The sequence below is a fragment of the Hippocampus guttulatus genome, chromosome 4 (genome assembly GCF_054856545.1).
Source record: "Hippocampus guttulatus isolate MCC_2025c chromosome 4, RoL_Hgut_1.0, whole genome shotgun sequence".
NCBI classification, from domain to species: domain Eukaryota; kingdom Metazoa; phylum Chordata; class Actinopteri; order Syngnathiformes; family Syngnathidae; genus Hippocampus; species Hippocampus guttulatus.
The window spans coordinates 10202809-10222875 of record NC_141264.1 but is presented as its reverse complement, the minus strand read 5'-3'; the positions used below and the strand labels follow the sequence as shown (position 1 = coordinate 10222875).

Here is a 20067-nt window from a genome sequence, read left to right as displayed (position 1 = left end):
CCAAAATATATAAAAGAAATTTAGAAACGATTAAAAAATGTGATTACTTTAAATTAATTATGAGTTAATTATTATGACAGTTGCGTTTTTAATCATGATTAAATATTTTAATCGTTTGACAGCACTAGTCCCAACACATGAGATCTTATTGCCCAGAGAAAAAAAGAATTCGCCCAACCTCGGAGATCCATTATTATGTTTTAAGTATGAGTAAGTCGGAGGCAGATACTGAGAAGTGATAGACCCTCCTGATCCCCATACAGCCCACCATTCAGCCAGGCAGTAGCTGGAGCACTAAGCAGGTACATGGAGTGCTGAGACCAGACAGCCCTTCCAGGAAGTTCAGCATCAGGGATAATTCTGGGTTATTGACTTGGCATAGTCTCCAGCCAGTACAATTCCACCAAGTGAGGGCTTCACTGACTTTGAACGTGCATGTAGATGTGTGTGTGTGTGTGTGCATGTGTGTGTGTGTGTGTGTGTTTGTATTCATGACATCTCAGGACAATTTTATGATAACACACCTTCACAATGAGGACCTGTGGAAAAATGAGGACATTTTTCGCGTCCTCATATTTCCACGCAGTCTACACTACTCTAGAGCTCACGAGGATACTCCCACACCAAAAATAAGTGATGTCCTGAAAGAGCACAATTTTCAGAAATTGTGTGTTTAAGTGTGTTTAACTTTCGACTCACTTTTCATTTGGAAAACTAGTGGCCAACTTCGGTACCTTAACACACTTTTAACACACTTTCAGTGACGTCATTGTGCAGGACCTCATATGTCATCTTTTTCGGACTGACTCACACATTTTCCCCGCCCTCGTCCTGGTAAGTCACTTCAATTAGCAGTCACACAAAACCCAACATGTGAAGCAGCCAGACAATCCTACAGCCAGATATCTATTAAACTCTCTGAAACAAACACGACCACGCGTGGATGACCACCTGGTAAGCAATTCCTTTTCGTTTATCTTACTGTAACATAGACTTTGTTCAATATAACCGTGTTTAACAGTGCCCACCAAAGGTAATGTCATTCAATTAGACAGCTAGCTAGCTAGATCGTTAGCATGCTAATAAGCTTCCAGTAAAAGTAATGTGGACATGTCCTGCAGGCAAGGTTCTAGAAAACCTTTCTAAATCTTTGACAACACAGTCTGTGGAACTTGATTTTGGTGCCAAATGTTTATTTCAGTGCAGTATTTGTTTTATTTGATTGCAGTTAATTGAAATTAGTTAGTACAGGTAGCCTAATGAAAGTGGGCCATGCACTTCTAGCCTTTATGCTAAGTCTGGTGTATTTACACTGTTTATTCTTGTGTTGATTCAATTGTACACCGTTTCAATGAAGAAACAAACAAACGTTTGCAATGAAATTATAGCAGAATTCAGCTTTGTTGGTACATTTGGTCAAGACAATATTGTGTTACTCTATTTTAATTTTACATTGTTATCTGCCTGACAAATGGTTTGCCCGAATCTATTAATCTGACCAGCAAATGTTTGATGAAATGAATTTTTGTATATTTGAGGAAGAAAATAATATTCCTTTGGCTCAGTACTTTCTGAGCCAAAATAAGTGCTGCCATTGTATTGTGCTTGCTTGTCTGGCTGACTTCTTCTCACTTTCCATTGTAGATGTTTACTGGTGGTGATAATGTCACAAAGAAGAGCCAGACTGAGCCCTGAATCTGAGGCTGCTCATTTTATTTTATCTGGAGTCGACAAGCCTTGTTTGAAAGCCCAGTGGATCAATGATTATAAAGGTATGCTATCAATCTACCTGCTATCTAATTCTTATGGCTACCACACGCACATGACAAGAGCTGCAACCAAAGCCTGTCACAGTGACAGATTTTATTCGCACATTGTATTTACCCCAAAAATATCACAATAAACAACAGCATGTTTTTTTTTATGCCATTGATCATATTGGAGCAAAAATAATTGAAGTACTTTTTAAGAGAATGTTTAGCAGCCATTATCATTCAATTCTTGAGAATATTGTATTGCCATGTAGAACTAGGAATATCTTGAAATGAAAAAATAGAAATAGAAATTATTCGGCTTCTGTTAAAATATTGTGCTTCAACAAATATCACAATTCATAAAAAACGCATACTATCTGTAATAGTTGAGGAAAATTAGATGCCTTCAAACTTCCTTCACAATGCCTATTTCACCTGATTGAAGAAGGCTGTGGTAGCTGTTTGACAAATCCACATTTTTATCAGCAATTTGTACTGCCCATCAAAGGTCTCTACTTAGTTTAAAACTGAAAGAATGGTCACAGGAATTATGTATGTCATTACCATTATGACTATTATTGTTGATTGCTTAATTTTTATTTTAATCATAATGTATCTTTTCTATGTGCAGTGGTGTATATTGCTCAGTGGGATTTCTGATTGGAGATCGGAGGTGTGAAACGCCAGGACAGCTTACAAAGAAATTAGATGAATCCTTTCCCTCCCACAATTGTTAGAGTTGCATTTGTATTTACAAAGAGAAAATAACAAAAATAGAAACGCACAGTTAATCGGATTAAAAAAAACATCCCATCCAACCATTTTCTAACCCATTTATACTAATACGGGCCTGGCTGTGCTGCAGCCGATCCCAGCTGTCTTCGGACAGTAGGCAGGGTACAACTTGAACTGGGTGCCAGCCAATCACAGGACACACAGACAAACCACCATTCACCCTCACAATCACACCGAGGGACAATTTAGTGAGTTCAGTGAACCTACTACGTTGCATGTTTTTGGAATGTGGGAGGAAACCAAAGTAGTCGGAGAAAACCCATGCAGCCATGGGGAGAACTCCACACAAGAAGGCACTGTGAGGCGGACGTGCCAACCAGTCGCACACTGTGCAGCCGCATTAGGTTGCCTGTGACCAAAATAAAAACTATGGTTCACCAACATTGCTGCCCATACTTTTTTTTGACCTTATTGCTCTTCTCTTTCTCTCCCTCAACCATATAATGCAGTTTGGAGTGGAATAGTATAGGAACTGAAATTAGGTTTCGAATGTTATCCATTGAGGAAAAATGGTACTTCACTTGACTTATGATGATCACTTTAGTCAAACTGTCGGTCAAACCGCTGGTATTTTTCTTTGCTATTCCATACATTCTGTTCAATTGAAGGCAAGCAATGTAAACAACTCTAATGTAAGGAGCCACATTATTATTTTGTGCTGATACAAATTGCTAAAGAAAATTATCAGCGATTCTGATAATTGTTTTTAGTTTTACATGGAATTATTTTGTTATCGTACCACTAAACATGTTTTTTCCCTTCTTTAAATTTTTATTTTTTGGTCTGCATGTATTTGTGAATATCTGATTAACTGCATTGTGTAAGCCTGATTTGGATTGTATTAATCAACATTTAAGTGTCAACTTTTCGTGTCCTAGGACGTGGTGTATTTACCACGTATCTACAAGTGAACCAATCGAAAAGGGGTTATTTGTGGTTGAGTACCGTGGAGAGTTAATCTCAAGTTATGAACGAGACAAGAGACAGAAAAAGTACACAGAGAAGCAAAATTGTTTCCTGTTTGATTTTGAATGGAAAGGAAGCACATGGTGGTAAGTCAAGATCTAGAAAAACATCATGTGGTTCTGTACAACATTGTAGTTTTACTGGAAAAACATTTCATGTTTCATTGTTCAATTTCAGCATTGATTCCTCCCATGAAGATGGTTCATTAGGTCGACTTGTCAATGATGCTCACAAAGGCCCAAACTGTAGAATGAAAAAGCTGACAATCCAGGATGAACCTCATCTTTGCTTGTTTGCAATTGAAAATATCGAAGCAGGGAATGAAATAACCTATGACTATGGAGATTCTCAGTGGGCATGGAGAGCACTGGTAAGTAATGCCTGAATATACACCTGTAGACAACCAGATCTAATAAGTAAATCATTATATTTCATAGGTGAGTGAAAGATCATTTTCATCAACAGTTTATTACCTTTTAAAAGTTAACACAAGTGTCTGTTTTAGAGGATTATTTGACGTCAACAGAAATTCAAAGACAGGAACATGGACTCCACATTTTTCAGTCATTACATTGATTTAGTCTGAAAGAGTATGTTTCGGGTGTTGTCTTTATTATTTGAACTCAGTCGTGTCTGATGTCCTGAAATTGTTAGCTATCAGAGCTGTACAGTGGTAAGTACCATAAAGAGTACTGTACTACACAGTACTTGTGCTGTGAATGTGGTCACTGAAAAAAGTAGTTCAATTTATTCAAAAGTCATATAACTACGACATATTTCTGACACTCTATGGTTGGTATAATGTTGCTTTTCATGATTTCAGTCATGCCCTCATACTTCTTCAGTTACTGAAGAATACTTTTTAGAATATTTCTGATACTGTAATATTGCTATGTTGCAGACACCAGATGTTGGTATCCTGACTGAACCTTCTGGAGACCAAGAAAGGAGTGAGAGATCCACTTCATCCTTACAACAGGTGACTACGTCTTATCATTATATACCAGTTTTGAGTTTACAGCTTTCTTTGACAAACACAGGAGAAGTTATAAATCAGAAACGTGGCCTCTCCATGATTTCAGTCGTCATGTCCTCATATTTCTTTAGACCTGAAAAACCTGAGTGTGTTTCAGGTGACATGACTTGTCTTAACCTAACTCTGGAGAGGTTGTGTCTGAATGTCCCCATATTGCTGTTCCACAGAGCTGAACAGTGTTAACTTTCTATAGTGTGGTATATTAATCCCAAACTCTCCTGTGAGCAATGTTCAATGAGAAATAATGTTTATTCATTTCTTAACTGGTCAGAATGAAGAATGCTGAATGTTTTGACACCGTAATGTTGTTATGTTGCAGATACCAAGTGACGGGATCCTGACTGAACCTTCTGGACACCAAGAAGGGAGTGAGAGATCCACTTCATCCTTACAACAGGTTACTACGTTTTATCATTATATACCAGTTTTGAGTTTACAGCTTTCTTTGACAAACGCAGGAGAAGTTATAAATCAGAAACATGGACTCTCCATGATTTCAGTCGTCATGTCCTCATATTTCTTTAGACCTGAAAAACCTCAGTGTGTTTCAGGTGACATGACTTTTGTCTTAACCTAACTCTGGAGAGCCTGTGTTCGAATGTCCCCATATTGCTGTTCCACAGAACTGAACAGTGTTAACTTTCTACAGTGTGGTATATTAATCCCAAACTCTCCTGTGAGCTATGTTCAATGAGAAATAATGTTTATTCATTTCTTAATTGGTCAGAATGAAGAATGCTGAATATTTTGACACCGTAATGTTGTTATGTTGCAGATACCAAGTGACGGGATCCTGACTGAACCTTCTGGAGACCAAGAAGGGAGTGAGAGATCCGCTTCATCCTTACAACAGGTTACTACGTCTTATCATTATATACCAGTTTTGAGTTTACAGCTTTCTTTGACAAACGCAGGAGAAGTTATAAATCAGAAATGTGGCCTCTCCATGATTTCAGTCGTCATGTCCTCATATTTCTTTAGACCTGAAAAACCTGAGTGTGTTTCAGGTGACATGACTTGTCTTAACCTAACTCTGGAGAGGTTGTGTCTGAATGTCCCCATATTGCTGTTCCACAGAGCTGAACAGTGTTAACTTTCTATAGTGTGGTACATTAATCCCAAACTCTCCTGTGAGCAATGTTCAATGAGAAATAATGTTTATTCATTTCTTAACTGGTCAGAATGAAGAATGCTGAATATTTTGACACCGTAATGTTGTTATGTTGCAGATACCAAGTGACGGGATCCTGACTGAACCTTCTGGAGACCAAGAAGGAAGTGAGAGATCCACTTCATCCTTACAACAGGTTACTACGTTTTATCATTATATACCAGTTTTGAGTTTACAGCTTTTTTTGACAAACGCAGGAGAAGTTATAAATCAGAAACGTGGACTCTCCATGATTTCAGTCGTCATGTCCTCATATTTCTTTAGACCTGAAAAACCTGAGTGTGTTTCAGGTGACATGACTTTTGTCTTAATCTAACTCTGGAGAGCCTGTGTTCGAATGTCCCCATATTGCTGTTCCACAGAACTGAACAGTGTTAACTTTCTATAGTGTGGTATATTAATCCCAAACCCTCCTGTGAGCGATGTTCAATGAAAAACAATGTTTATTCATTTATTAACTAATCAGGATGAATAAATTAGAATATTTCTGACACTGCACTGTTGCTATGTTGCAGACACCAGGTGTTCGGATCCCGATGAAACCTTCTGAAGATCAAGAAAGGATTGGGAGATCCACTTCATCCTTACAACAGGTCATTGCATTTTATCATTATATACCAGTTTTGAGTTTACAGCTTTCTTTGACAAACAAAGGAGAAGTTATAAATCAGAAACATGGACTCTCCATGATTTCAGTCGTCATGTCCTCACATTTCTTTAGACCTGAAAAACCTCAGTGTGTTTCGGGTGACATGACTTTTGTCTGGACCTAACTCTGGAGAACCTGTGTTCAAATGTCCCCATATTGCTGTTCCACAAAGCTGAACAGTGTTAGTTTTCTATAGTGTGGTATATTAATCCCAAACCCTCCTGTGAGCGATGTTCAATGAAAAACAATGTTTATTAATTTATTAACTAATTAGGATGAATAAATTTGAATATTTCTGACACTGCAATGTTGCTTTGTTGCAGACACCAGGTGTTCGGATCCTGATGAAACCTTCTGAAGATCAAGAAAAGAGTGGAAGATTCACTTCATCCTTACAACAGGTCATTGCATTTTATCAGTGTATACCAGTTTTGAGTTTACAGCTTTCTTTGACAAACACAGGAGAAGTTATAAATCAGAAACATGGACTCTCCATGATTTCAGTCGTCATGTCCTCATATTTCTTTAGACCTGAAAAACCTGAGTGTGTTTCAGGTGACATGACTTTTGTCTTAACCTAACTCTGGAGAGCCTGTTTTAGAATGTCCCCATATTGCTGTTCCACGGAACTGAACAGTGTTAACTTTCTATAGTGTGGTATATTAATCCCAAACTCTCCTGTGAGCAATGTTCAATGAGAAATAATGTTTATTCATTTCTTAACTGGTCAGAATGAAGAATGCTGGATATTTTGACACCGTAATGTTATGTTGCAGACGCCAAGTGACAGGTACCTGACTGAACCCTCTGGAGACCAAGAATGGAATGAGAGATCCACTTCTTCCTTACAACAGGTTACTACTTCTTATCATGATATACTAGGTTTGAGTTTTCAGCTTTCTTTGACAAACACAGCAGAAGTTATAAATCAGAAACATGGACTCTCCATGATTTCAGTCGTCATGTCCTCATATTTCTTTAGACCTGAAAAACCTGAGTGTGTTTCAGGTGACATGACTTGTCTTAACCTAACTCTGGAGAGCCTGTGTTCGAATGTCCCCATATTGCTGTTCCACAGAACTGAACAGTGTTAACTTTCTACAGTGTGGTATATTAATCCCAAACTCTCCTGTGAGCAATGTTCAATGAGAAATAATGTTTATTCGTTTCTTAACTGGTCAGAATGAAGAATGCTGAATATTTTGACACCGTAATGTTGTTATGTTGCAGACACCAAGTGACTGGTACCTGACTGAACCTTCTGGAGACCAAGAATGGAATGAGAGATTCACTTCATCCTTACAACAGGTTACTACGTCTTATCATTACATATCAGGTTTGAGTTTTCAGCTTTCTTTGACAAACACAGGAGAAGTTATAAATCAGAAACATGGACTCGTCATGATTTCAGTCGTCATGTCCTCATATTTCTTTAGACCTGAAAAACCTGAGTGTGTTTCAGGTGACATGACTTTTGTCTGGACCTAACTCTGGAGAGCCTGTGTTCGAATGTCCCCATATTGCTGTTACACAGAGCTGAACAGTGTTAACCTTCTATAGTGTGGTATATTAATCCCAAACCCTCCTGTGAGCGATGTTCAATGAAAAACAATGTTTATTAATTTATTAACTAATTAGGATGAATAAATTTGAATATTTCTGACACTGCAATGCTGCTATGTTGCAGACACCAGGTGTTCGGATCCTGATGAAACCTTCTGAAGATCAAGAAAAGAGTGGAAGATTTACTTCATCCTTACAACAGGTCATTGCATTTTATCAGTGTATATCAGTTTTGAGTTTACAGCTTTCTTTGACAAACACAGGAGAAGTTATAAATCAGAAACATGGACTCTCCATGATTTCAGTCGTCATGTCCTCATATTTCTTTAGACCTGAAAGACCTGAGTGTGTTTCAGGTGACATGACTTGTCTTAACCTAACTCTGGAGAGCCTGTGTTCGAATGTCCCCATATTGCTGTTCCACAGAACTGAACAGTGTTAACTTTCTACAGTGTGGTATATTAATCCCAAACTCTCCTGTGAGCTATGTTCAATGAGAAATAATGTTTATTCATTTCTTAATTGGTCAGAATGAAGAATGCTGAATATTTTGACACCGTAATGTTGTTATGTTGCAGACACCAAGTGACGGGTACCTGACTGAACCTTCTGGAGACCAAGAATGGAATGAGAGATCCACTTCATCCTTACAACAGGTTACTACGTTTTATCATTATATACGAGTTTTGAGTTTACAGCTTTCTTTGACAAACGCAGGAGAAGTTATAAATCAGAAACATGGCCTCTCCATGATTTCAGTCGTCATGTCCTCATATTTCTTTAGACCTGAAAAACCTGAGTGTGTTTCAGGTGACATGACTTTTGTCTTAACCTAACTCTGGAGATCCTGTGTTCGAATGTCCCCATATTGCTGTTCCACAGAACTGAACGGTGTTAACTTTCTACAGTGTGGTATATTAATCCCAAACCCTCCTGTGAGCGATGTTCAATGAGAAATAATGTTTATTCATTTCTTAACTGGTCAGAATGAAGAATGCTGAATATTTTGACACCGTAATGTTGTTATGTTGCAGACACCAAGTGACGGGTACCTGACTGAACCTTCTGGAGACCAAGAATGGAATGAGAGATCCACTTCATCCTTACAACAGGTTACTACGTCTTATCATTATATACCAGTTTTGAGTTTACAGCTTTCTTTGACAAACACAGGAGAGGTTATAAATCAGAAACGTGGACTCTCCATGATTTCAGTCGTCATGTCCTCATATTTCTTTAGACCTGAAAAACCTGAGTGTGTTTCAGGTGACATGACTTTTGTCTTAACCTAACTCTGTAGAGCCTGTGTTCGAATGTCCCCATATTGCTGTTACACAGAGCTGAACAGTTTTAACTTTCTATAGTGTGGTATATTAATCCCAAACTCTCCTGTGAGCGATGTTCAATGAAAAACAATGTTTATTCATTTATTAACTAATTAGGATGAATAAATTTGAATATTTCTGACACTGCACTGTTGCTATGTTGCAGACACCAGGTATTCGGATCCTGATGAAACCTTCTGAAGATCAAGAAAAGAGTGGAAGATTTACTTCATCCTTACAACAGGTCATTGCATTTTATCAGTGTATATCAGTTTTGAGTTTACAGCTTTCTTTGACAAACACAGGAGAAGTTATAAATCAGAAACATGGACTCTCCATGATTTCAGTCGTCATGTCCTCATATTTCTTTAGACCTGAAAAACCTGAGTGTGTTTCAGGTGACATGACTTTTGTCTTAACCTAACTCTGGAGAGCCTGTTTTAGAATGTCCCCATATTGCTGTTCCACGGAACTGAACAGTGTTAACTTTCTATAGTGTGGTATATTAATCCCAAACTCTCCTGTGAGCAATGTTCAATGAGAAATAATGTTTATTCATTTCTTAACTGGTCAGAATGAAGAATGCTGGATATTTTGACACCGTAATGTTATGTTGCAGACGCCAAGTGACAGGTACCTGACTGAACCCTCTGGAGACCAAGAATGGAATGAGAGATCCACTTCTTCCTTACAACAGGTTACTACTTCTTATCATGATATACTAGGTTTGAGTTTTCAGCTTTCTTTGACAAACACAGCAGAAGTTATAAATCAGAAACATGGACTCTCCATGATTTCAGTCGTCATGTCCTCATATTTCTTTAGACCTGAAAAACCTGAGTGTGTTTCAGGTGACATGACTTGTCTTAACCTAACTCTGGAGAGCCTGTGTTCGAATGTCCCCATATTGCTGTTCCACAGAACTGAACAGTGTTAACTTTCTACAGTGTGGTATATTAATCCCAAACTCTCCTGTGAGCAATGTTCAATGAGAAATAATGTTTATTCGTTTCTTAACTGGTCAGAATGAAGAATGCTGAATATTTTGACACCGTAATGTTGTTATGTTGCAGACACCAAGTGACTGGTACCTGACTGAACCTTCTGGAGACCAAGAATGGAATGAGAGATTCACTTCATCCTTACAACAGGTTACTACGTCTTATCATTACATATCAGGTTTGAGTTTTCAGCTTTCTTTGACAAACACAGGAGAAGTTATAAATCAGAAACATGGACTCGTCATGATTTCAGTCGTCATGTCCTCATATTTCTTTAGACCTGAAAAACCTGAGTGTGTTTCAGGTGACATGACTTTTGTCTGGACCTAACTCTGGAGAGCCTGTGTTCGAATGTCCCCATATTGCTGTTACACAGAGCTGAACAGTGTTAACCTTCTATAGTGTGGTATATTAATCCCAAACCCTCCTGTGAGCGATGTTCAATGAAAAACAATGTTTATTAATTTATTAACTAATTAGGATGAATAAATTTGAATATTTCTGACACTGCAATGCTGCTATGTTGCAGACACCAGGTGTTCGGATCCTGATGAAACCTTCTGAAGATCAAGAAAAGAGTGGAAGATTTACTTCATCCTTACAACAGGTCATTGCATTTTATCAGTGTATATCAGTTTTGAGTTTACAGCTTTCTTTGACAAACACAGGAGAAGTTATAAATCAGAAACATGGACTCTCCATGATTTCAGTCGTCATGTCCTCATATTTCTTTAGACCTGAAAGACCTGAGTGTGTTTCAGGTGACATGACTTGTCTTAACCTAACTCTGGAGAGCCTGTGTTCGAATGTCCCCATATTGCTGTTCCACAGAACTGAACAGTGTTAACTTTCTACAGTGTGGTATATTAATCCCAAACTCTCCTGTGAGCTATGTTCAATGAGAAATAATGTTTATTCATTTCTTAATTGGTCAGAATGAAGAATGCTGAATATTTTGACACCGTAATGTTGTTATGTTGCAGACACCAAGTGACGGGTACCTGACTGAACCTTCTGGAGACCAAGAATGGAATGAGAGATCCACTTCATCCTTACAACAGGTTACTACGTTTTATCATTATATACGAGTTTTGAGTTTACAGCTTTCTTTGACAAACGCAGGAGAAGTTATAAATCAGAAACATGGCCTCTCCATGATTTCAGTCGTCATGTCCTCATATTTCTTTAGACCTGAAAAACCTGAGTGTGTTTCAGGTGACATGACTTTTGTCTTAACCTAACTCTGGAGATCCTGTGTCCGAATGTCCCCATATTGCTGTTCCACAGAACTGAACGGTGTTAACTTTCTACAGTGTGGTATATTAATCCCAAACCCTCCTGTGAGCGATGTTCAATGAGAAATAATGTTTATTCATTTCTTAACTGGTCAGAATGAAGAATGCTGAATATTTTGACACCGTAATGTTGTTATGTTGCAGACACCAAGTGACGGGTACCTGACTGAACCTTCTGGAGACCAAGAATGGAATGAGAGATCCACTTCATCCTTACAACAGGTTACTACGTCTTATCATTATATACCAGTTTTGAGTTTACAGCTTTCTTTGACAAACACAGGAGAGGTTATAAATCAGAAACGTGGACTCTCCATGATTTCAGTCGTCATGTCCTCATATTTCTTTAGACCTGAAAAACCTGAGTGTGTTTCAGGTGACATGACTTTTGTCTTAACCTAACTCTGGAGAGGCTGTGTCTGAATGTCCCCATATTGCTGTTCCACAGAGCTGAACAGAGTTAAACTTTCTATAGTGTGGTACGTTATTCCCAAACTCTCCTGTGAGCAATGTTCAATGAGAAATAATGTTTCTTCATTTATTAACTGGTCAGAACGAAGAATGCTGAATATTTTGATGTTGTTTAAATATCATTTTTAAAACATCTAACATTCTGCGTTTACCCTGAAACAAAAGCATTTTGTCCTGTCTGTTTTTTTTTAACCCAACCAGATGAAGTAACCACGAGCGATGACGATTTGAGCAAAGAAACCAATGCTGACCTTAATCAAGAAAAAGCGATTCTCACTTACACAGAAAATGGTAATGTCCTCAAGTTATGACATAAGACAGAGTAAATTGGTGCCTGATAATCTCAGTCTTTATGCACAACTATGTATGAATTAGAAACAATTTATTACAGTATTTGAAAATGGTGTTGAAAGATGCAAAATGTGCAGGTTGAAAACACATTAGGCCTCGACAGCCGAAAGAAAATTGAGAAATTAGGAGACGATTTGGCACATATAAGAAAGCAATGGTGAAAAGCCACATTCAACTATTTTTGTATAATTTTTCAAAGGCTCAAGCTCTGACACTTCTGGGAACCCAAGCCATGCATATGCGCCATCTACATCGGACAACATGGAAGGCACTTCTGCTTCAACCACCTTTGACAACACTGACGACAGTTTTGTCGCAACCCTGGAAAACATTTCTGCTCCAACCCAGTTAGAGAACGTGGACGACACTTCCTTCTCAATCACACGGGACAACAAAAACACCAATTAAAGTTAAACAAAAATGGCAAAAATTAACATATCTTAATTGAAGTTGAAGTACTTTTGATGAACAAAAAGTCAAAGTGCTCCAATGAAAAGCAAGGTTAAAGAGCATTTTTTTCAAAATTCTCATTATTTCCTGGAATATCTTATTTTGCATTTTTAACATTTGCAATGCCATTTTTAATAAATAATGCCTTCTTTTACAGGTGGGAATAAGAGACGTACGTGGACAGATGATGAAGTGAAGGCTGTTGAGAGACATATGTTTGATTTCATAACAAGCCATAACGTTCCAGGTAAAACGAGCTGTGAGTCCTGTCTCCACGCAGAGCTAGTAGCTCTGAAAGACAGAGACTGGGTGTCCATCAAAAACTACATCCACAACAGGATAACTGCATTAAAAAGGGAAATGAATAGATAGTCCATTGAAATGCGAGCACGCCTGGGTACATTTCAGTTCAAGTTAACTATAGCAATAGCAATGGTGCATTTAGGGTGGGATGGTCAATTACGGATTTCATATTTGTTGTTGAATACTGTGTTTCACATTTATTGTTTCATGAGCTTCAAGAGCAAATTGGAAAATCCTTGGAGATGTACGAACATGTAAGGTATACTGTATATCAGGCATGTCCCGATCTGGGCCGGGAGGGCAACTGTCGTGCCTGTTTTCCAGCTCTCGCGGCTGCATCACACCTGATTCAGATGATCAGTTCAACAGTCAGCTCTGATGCAGCATTAGAACATCCTGGGAGAGCTGGAAAACAAAAAGACAGCGGCCCTCGAGGACCGACTTTGGACACCCCTGCTGTATATAAACGTACGTACAATATACAAACTTCTCACAAAAGATAGGCTTATTAGGTTTGAGGTGATATTTCAGAAAAACCCTAAAACATTTGAATTCATCCTATTTCAAGAATTTCAATACTTTTTGAAAAGTTGCTTTTGTCTAACAGGTAGCTAAAGAAGAAGTTGCTACACACATGGCACAATATATGGCCACATTTATTAAAAATTCTTCATCACAGTATTCACATTTTGACATAATCTTCTTCAGTTCAAACAACCCTCATCTATTGCACTGCCTTGTGTCATGGAGAGGAGGTGGCATGTTTTCTGTGTTCATAATTTCATATTTGTCAGCAATTAAAAAATAAGAAAGTGGACTGACCACATATTTAACTGTCTCTTCTTCTTCACAGCTTAGTTTTACTGTCTTGTATTATTACCGTGAATATCAACGACTGTTTGGCACATTCGCCTCATAGTTCAGCAATTGATAGTTTGAATCTGGGCTTCCTTCCTTTGTAGAGTTCTCCCCGTGCCCGAGCATGACAATTGGACACATGTGCCTAACATATACTGTTGGTATGTAACAGGAGTCAATCTAAAAATTACACACTTTACTCTTAGCTGGTCTTCATAAGTCATATATACTTGAAAATGATGTGTATCTAGGGGGCTCAAAATTCACAAAAACATGAAATGGCAGTGTGTTTGAGGTGACTGTCTCCATAATACACAAAAACCTGTCAATGTCCTCATATGTAGTAGTTTTGTCATAAATCAAAAAAAAAATACGTCTTAGCCAAAATCTGAATAGATGGGTGTCTTCCTGATTTTTTTTCATGGTTACCATATTTTTTTGGAGCCTGTAGGACCACGGGAAAGGCATGTACCCATATGTCGGGTGAACAAACGGACGTCCTGAAAATGCACCAAAACACGTATGTGTGTGTGTGTGTGTGTGTGTGTGTGTGTGTGTGTGTGTGTGTACGTTTGTGCAAACATCCGCAGGTGTGTGTATGCGGTCGTGCGTGTGTGTTCCCTTGTGCATCTTCATACTCCAGACCAGGCTATGTGCTCTGCAACCCAGATGGGTGGCCAGGCCGCAGTTGATTTCTGTTATTCTGTTATGATAATTGAACCCATTTGACGTACTGAGTCTTACTCTTTTCATCTCTGAAGGCACGTACACACGTACGCTGCACATCAGCCCGCGCCGCCCTTATCTTTTGCTGTTCTTACAGTTGGATTGCTGTTGTTAAGTTGCTTAACATGCAAATATAAGCAACTGGAAGTGCAAAGTGGCAGCCGTGTGGTAGAGGAACACTGGATTGATGAAGATACCGACATACTATGGGAGTGAACTTAAATATTACAAATCAAAATTTGGGGGCCTTTTGGTGGGTTGGATTTGAAAATATTTAGTGACAAAAGAGCCTGTAAAAGAACCGACTTAAATAAACTCTCATGACCAACATATGAATTGGAATTGGTGGTTAGTGTAGAGGTGTTCAAACCAATTTACATGCCAATGCAAAAACAACGATAGCCTCTCCGGCTTCTGTCTAAGGCTACAGTATAGTATGGCTACAGTACCTAATTATTTTGTGTTTTTAGGTTAAGGCGGGAGGGGGCGGGGGGTGGATTGTTTATTTGGTGTTTATAGACAGTTGGGTCTCTGGAGTGGCTGCCCAGTCATCAACTGTCAAAAAAAAAAAAAAGCTTTTGTTTTGTCTGCGAGCTAGCATGACATGATCTGACAACATGCCAGTCAGACAGCTAGGATTTTTTTAGCATACCGTGTCACCGTTAAGTCTTCTTCAGGCTTGTCATTTTTTAAACGTAATCTTATTAGACCATCATGTTTGATCAACATTGTTCAACTCATTTTATATTTGCAAGAAGTTAAATATGTTACAATGTTACAACTGTAAGCATAATTAAAGCTATGATGAATAGTGTTTAAATCCTGCAACAGATTACTTATATTTCTGTTATTTCTAAATGGGGCAAAATCTTTTCGCTCCCCAAAATCAACCAACCATATGTTTTATTCCAAGATATTTTATTCCCATGAATCTGAATTGCAGACATTTATGTTTCATCTGCTCAAAATAAATATGACCACATTATTCAGTACAATCCAGAGCAACAATCCATGTTTGAATAAATTGGAAGCCAGAAGGTGATTCATGCAACTCCAACAATGCTGAAAAATAGTACCCAGGCAAGTAAAACAAAATGCACTAGCACCAAATCAGTCCCTATTTTGGTAACAGGTCCAACTCACTCTTTATAAGGAGCAAAATATATTTATTTCCCAGCTTTTTGCACCCCAAAAACTGAACAGATTTTAATAGCGTTTCATGACGCAACGCACTGCTTCTTTGTATTCTTGTAAGAGTAAATAGCCAGCCGACATTCATTCCAGCGTATCCTTCCTCAGTTGTTGCTCCTGGCTCTCAGCCAACATGTGTATAGATGTTGAGTACAGTAAGACTGTATATATACTGTATGGGCAGTGTGGGGCCGCATTAGGGTACATTTTATCGGCCAATGGTTCACACACTCACAAGCAAACACATTCACACACACAATCACTTATGGGGTGACAGAGTCCACTGGCTGAGCTCTGATGAACCAATGGGGAAGGAGGAATGTGTATGGCGCGAGTCCAAGAGAGGCCTTCAGAATACTCAGCAAGCTCTGCTGGTTGTCTTAGTGAACCCAAGTGTGAGTGTGTGGCAATATGCTTCTGTACAAGATGATAGTCAAGGCTTGAATTGTATATCCATGAGGTGTGGGTCATTTCTACAGTCAGTTGGACATGAATTGTGACAATGGAGTGTTTATGACACTTCCCCGCCTTCAGACTAGTGTCAATGCTGTTGTGATTGCATGGTCGATATACCACATAATCACCACCACGTTAATTTCATCCAGTATGAGAGCTAAATCAAAACTGATGCCTTTTTAAAACATAATAGTATGCTTTGGTTTTGAGTGACAGTCTCAACAAAGCATTACTTTGGAAACGATGTATATTAATGTGATCGTACACTGTAGGAGTGGAGAAGCGAAGTGCACTGATATTTTGTGCTGTTATTTGACAATGTTGAGAATAAAAGGCTGGTTTCTTTCTACAATTGTGTGACAATTCCGAATGTGCCTTCACCAGTTGTCATTTTCTTGCTGATGCTATTTTTACACATGAAAGGGTGTTAAACGCTTACATTATTTTTGATATTTTTTTTAAATGAGCGCCACAGTTTAACCATGAAACGGTTTAATTATTTGCTACAACGCAATTGTTTTTAAAACTGATATATTGGAGATCCAGCAACATCCCCAACCAGATCGTATTCAAACTTTGATGTTGCGCTGTATACAACCTGTCCTCAAAAATACAGTATGATGTCATGCCGGTTTCAAATGTGAGCTGCAGTCGGAGAAAACCGGGTCATGTGTGCACTTGACTAATGCACAACTGAACAGAGGAAAGGAAGAGAGAGGAGTTGGGAGGCATAAGTAGATGAGTGGAGGGGCTGCTTAAAATATTCAACCTCGCTTCCATTAACCAACCATGTACGGATGAGAACACGACCTGCACTGTACATCTCATGAGAGTGAGCGGCATGGTGCTCAGTGGGAGTGGACCTCTTCCAGCCAGTAGCCTTTAAATCCAGCTCAGCATTTTCACAGTGATGTCATCTCTTTTTCACATTTACTCTAGCCCAGTGGTTCTTAACCTTCTTAGAGGTACCGAACACAACCAGATAATATGCACATTCACCGAACCCTTCATTAGTGGAAAAATACATATATATTTTTTTACATATTCAAGATATTTTAAAAAATGCATTTGTTAAAAACAGAAAACAATAAAATAAAGATACAGATATATATATATATATATATATATATATATATATATATATATATATACTGGATAGCTCAGCGGCGGCTGAATAGCTCAGTTGGTAAGGCATCGGTTTGGCGTACGGGTGGTTCGAATCCCGCTTGGGGCAAAAATGAGCACATAACACCATCCAGTGAGGGTCCTTGGGCAAGATCCTTCACGCTAATCATACAATGATGAGAGACAATAAAACGAATGACAGGCCGGCTCAGACGTTGCCCGGCCAAACAAGGTCTGCGTCAGGTGCTGGGGAACCAGAGCACCTTGATGAAAAATGGGCTACTGGAACAAAGCGGAGATGGGAGAGAGGCGATAACATGGCTCTGTTGGAATGCTACTACTCAAGCAACCCTAGTCAGAGGGGTTACATGCAGAGAATGTGGGCTAAATGGTTACTTCAAAACCCACAGTCACGGTTGACCACGAAACAACTAGTAGCTCAGTGTTCCAACATCCACAAACGGCAATTACTGTCACAACTTGAGATTGATGAGGTACAACGCAGGTTCCATGGTGAAGGGCCCCAGGCTGCTAGATCAGAGAAGGAGGTCATACCAGAGATTGGGAGGCAAGCCCCAATGAATGCAGATGATGAGATTGGGAGGCCAGCCCCAATGAATGAAATGCTGAGCGAGGCAGCAACTGACCTGAAAGCTAAGATCATGGCGAGAATGAAAGCTGGGCAACCTAGAAACCGATTACAACGGCTCTGTGAAGTACCACCTGAAAGTCTCATGGAAAGTGTGAATGCAGCACTGAGGGCGATCCCTACCGTAACGATCACGGAAACCAATGAGCTGATATATGCTTCAGCATCAGTGATCCTAGAGATGCTTGGCTATAAGAGCAACTATGGAAGCCATGAGATACGTTACCCACCATGGAAAAGACGGTTGGAGGCTAAGATCAAGGCGGCTCGGAATGATGTGAGTCAATTGACCGAGGCCCAGAGAGGTGTGATGAAAAGGCCGATACCCGAGAGGTACATCCAGATGACCATACCTGAAGCACTCGAAACTGCCAAGCAAAGGCTCCAGGCCTTGTCCAGCCGCCTAAAGCGGTACACGAAAGAGAATGAGGCCAGACGAATAAACAGGCTGTTCGCAACACAACCTGCAAAAGTGTACGCTCAGTGGCAGGGTCCTAACAACAGAGCTGACCCACCAGGACTGGAAACTGAAAGGTACTAGAAAGGCATATGGGAGAAGGAGGTTGCACATAACAGCAGTGCACAATGGCTGGTGACCCTGAGAGAGGAGCACAGCAACCTCCCTGAACAGAACCCAGTTATCATAACAGTGGCAGACATACAGGAAAGAGTCTCAGATATGAAGAACTGAACAGCACCAGGCCCGGACATGGTCCACACCTACTGGCTAAAGAAACTCACAGCACTCCATGAGCGCCTAGCAGCACAAATGAACCAGCTGCTGAGGGATGGGACTCACCCAGGATGGCTAACCGAAGGGCGAACGATCCTGATCATGAAGGATCCCTCAAAGGGTGCAGTCCCATCCAACTATCAGCCAATAACCTGTCTCTCCACAACATGGAAGCTCATGTCAGGCATCATTGCGGCTAAGATAAGTGGACACATGGATCAATACATGAGCGAAGCACAGAAGGGCATTGGTAGAGATACCAGAGGAGCCAAACATCAGCTCCTACTTGACAGAACAGTCGCACAAGACTGCAGGTCCCGATATACCAACCTGTGCACAGCCTGGATTGATTACAAGAAAGCCTATGACTCAATGCCACATACATGGATCACTGAATGCTTGGAGTTGTATAAGGTGAACAGGACCCTAAGAGCCTTCGTTGCGAACTCGATGAGGATGTGGAAAACCACACTTGAAGCCAATGGCAAGCCACTTACCCAAGTGTCCATCAAATGTGGCATATACCAAGGTGATGCCCCCACTGCTGTTCTGCATAGGACTGAACCCCCTAAGCCAAGTAATCACCAAGACAGGCTATGGATACCGCCTCAGAAATGGAGCTACGATCAGTCACCTCCTCTACATGGATGACATAAAGCTGTATGCTAAGAGCGAAAGGGACATAGACTCCCTGATCCACACAACCAGGATCTACAGCAGCGACATCGGGATGTCATTCGGGCTTGAGAAATGTAGTCGGATGGTGACTAAGAGAGGAAAGGTCGCCCGCACTGAAGGGGCCTCACTCCCTGAAGAGGGAGTGAGCAGACATTGAGGACAGCTACAAGTACCTCGGTATACCACAAGCCAATGGCAACCTCGAACTGGCAACAAGGAAAGCGGCTATGGCCAAATACCTCCAGCGAGTGAGGCAAGTCCTAAGAAGCCAGCTCAATGGCAAGAATAAAACCCGGGCACTAAACAGCTATGCCCTGCCAGTGATCAGATACCCTGCAGGAATAATAAGGTGGCCAAAGGAAGACCCGAAAGCTCCTGACCATGCATGGAGGGTTCCATCCCAAATCCAGCACCCTGAGACTGTACGCAAGCCGAAAGGAAGGAGGCCGGGGACTAGTGAGTGTGAGAGCCACTGTCCAGGATGAAACATCCAAGCTCCATGAATACATCAAGGAGAAGGC

At 39.9% G+C, this 20067-nt stretch overlaps 3 long non-coding RNA genes across 4 annotated transcripts; all 3 read left to right on the top strand.

Annotated features, from left to right (window-relative positions):
* The first annotated feature begins 1363 nt into the window (after positions 1 to 1363).
* On the top strand, positions 1364 to 4477 carry LOC147205887 (uncharacterized). Of its 2 annotated transcripts, XR_015100828.1 has the most exons (4): positions 1364 to 1772; positions 3428 to 3601; positions 3693 to 3885; positions 4417 to 4477. It is a non-coding gene; the product is annotated as an uncharacterized LOC147205887 (long non-coding RNA). The 2 variants fall into 2 exon arrangements; XR_015100827.1 differs by having other exon boundaries at positions 3693 to 4460.
* Positions 4478 to 6131: 1654 nt separating this feature from the next.
* On the top strand, positions 6132 to 7225 carry LOC147205886 (uncharacterized). The gene is made up of 3 exons (XR_015100627.1): positions 6132 to 6315; positions 6695 to 6772; positions 7148 to 7225. It is a non-coding gene; the product is annotated as an uncharacterized LOC147205886 (long non-coding RNA).
* Positions 7226 to 11958: 4733 nt separating this feature from the next.
* Positions 11959 to 13958, top strand: LOC147205885 (uncharacterized). Its single transcript, XR_015100830.1, has 2 exons — positions 11959 to 12317; positions 12577 to 13958. It is a non-coding gene; the product is annotated as an uncharacterized LOC147205885 (long non-coding RNA).
* The last annotated feature ends 6109 nt before the right edge of the window (positions 13959 to 20067 follow it).